This window comes from Corvus cornix, chromosome 2 (genome assembly GCF_000738735.6).
Source record: "Corvus cornix cornix isolate S_Up_H32 chromosome 2, ASM73873v5, whole genome shotgun sequence".
Taxonomy (NCBI): domain Eukaryota; kingdom Metazoa; phylum Chordata; class Aves; order Passeriformes; family Corvidae; genus Corvus; species Corvus cornix.
In genome coordinates, this window is record NC_046333.1 from 121,394,824 (window position 1) to 121,397,214 (window position 2,391).

Here is a 2,391-nt window from a genome sequence, read left to right on the forward strand (position 1 = left end):
TGGCATTGAACCACTGTTCTCTTGGCTTGATATTTCAATAAAGTTCAAAATGGTTTGCAATGATTCCTCCAACCTCTGTGACAATTTCTAGATTTTTCGGTGTGAGCAGCAACTATTTCTTAAACAGATACAACTGTTTTCTCAGAAAAGGGATCACCCTCATCTCTGCTTATGTTTCAGATGTCAGTTTTGTTTGTTCAACAGTGGTAGTGTTTGCTCATCAGTGTCTTAGGAAGTACTGCTGAGAGGCACTGCAGACTGTTTTGTTGCACAGTTCATTACAGTCTGCTATTGCTTTAATCTTGCCTTTTATAGTATGATGTCAGTGCTTTAAACACACTTTCTCATCTTCCTTTTCTTAAAATCACGCTGGTAACGTCAGAACAGAACAGCTTTCATTACAGTGGCTGCTGCTGACCGCCCTGCACTGAGAGTGTTGGACTGAGGTTGGTACAGGCCAGCAGTGCTGCTGTAGGCAAACATCAGACTTTTCTCCCTTTTTATTTCTTACAGTGGTGAAATACAGCAGCTGTAGCAGGTGTTTCAGCTCCTGCAGTGAAATATTTTACCTAGAACTCGTAGGTCCTCTACTTCCTTGCTTACGCTCATGAAAAATAATCAAAAATTTTTTGTAAATTTATCAAATTCAGCACTCAGGGAAAAAAAAGAACATTCAGTTGTTGGCAAATTATTCTGTAATGATGCATCAAAGCACTCATGGGACTTATTAATACACCAGTTTGGACTATACTTCCAATTTATAATGCCTAGCCTTATGCAAGAAGGACAGAAACTCAAAAGAGTGGAAAGACCATCTTAAAAGGCTTGATCTCTTCTCTGTGTAATGTTCTAATGAAGCTAGAAAACAAGGCTGCCATTGTGTAGAAATGGGAAAGGACATAAAAGCAGATATTACCTTAGCACAACAGGGAAAAGCTTGGAAGATGGCCAAGAGCTTTTCTGTTTGTGTTACCATTAATGAAAAATTATTAATTGTATCTCATGAGATCTAAGCTTGGGAAAAGATTAAAAAGGAGAGTCCATAAATGCTATAGAGCATGTGACATAGTAGTTGTACATACAGTAGGAATAGTCTGGAGTATCAATAATTTATGGGACAATGAAAAACAAAAGTTTAAGGTAGATCCAGGATCTCTCAGTCAGAGGAATCTGTGAAGTTACACCCCTGCATCAATTGATTAAAAATTGATACTAGCAGCTTGGAGAATGCTAAATTGGGAAAGGAATACAGCAGGTTATCCTGTTGTAGTGAAATAATTTTTTTTTTTTTTAATAGAGAATTTTACAGGCAGCTTTATCTCAGACTTGCTCCAGGTGTAGCTCCTATGTTCATAAGTAGAAAAAAAAAATGATAAAAGATTGACCAACCATATGGAGATCTTTAAAGGTTAGTACAGTTTCTTAATTCTTACATGGGAAATTCTTGTACATTAATGATTAAATTACTATAGGCATAATATCAATAGGTATGATGTAAGTTTTATCACTGATGCTGTGTGGTACAAAGCCTGGCTATGTGTGACCTGGCTCTTTAGTACCATCAGCTCCCAGGTTTCACTAGTGAAAGATGATTTCACTCCAGTAACACTTGATTGTTTAGTTGATGCTTAGCTCTTCGATACACCTGAGCTGTGCACTGTAAGCAGCTGGAAGTGCTGAACATTACTAAAGAGTATTAATAAGCTCAATTAAACTTCAAACTACACATGATTCTCACAGAGCCTCCATATGTGTTGGATTTCCACACAAACCCACTTCATTAAAATCTTCTGTACACTGATATCTCCTCCTACAAGCAAATTACTATACTTGCAGTTTTCAATGTTGTCACATGCATAAGTCACATGCAAAGAGGGTATCCAATGATTACATGGGTAAAAACTTTCCTGTATTTTGAGCAGCCTCTTTAGAAGAAGCTAGAATAATAGAAATGAGTAAAAAGTCCTACATTTCATTTTTTTCTGCAATGCACCTGCTTTCTATAATTATAATTATGGACCTACTTTTTCACCCTGCTACATTTATCCTATGAAAATTCCAGTAATTTGAATTCCAGTAATTTTTTTCTGCCAGAAGAAAATTTGGCAGAATATGGTTTTCTACAGAAGGAGCTATTCCTTCTAGAGCCACTTGTGTCTGCCAGAATTGTGTACAACCTAGATGTTTTGTCCTGATTATGAAAATCAGTAATAAAACTTCACTCGGTATCATGCCTAACACTGTACATGAAAGTAGCAGCAAGAGTTTGTGGGAGAAACCAGAGGAGTCAAGTGATAATTTTCCATTCAAAATCTAGTATCATGACAATTTAATTTGTCAAAAAAAAAAAAAAAAAAAAAGAGTAGAGGAAAGCTAATGTGCTTGGGCATC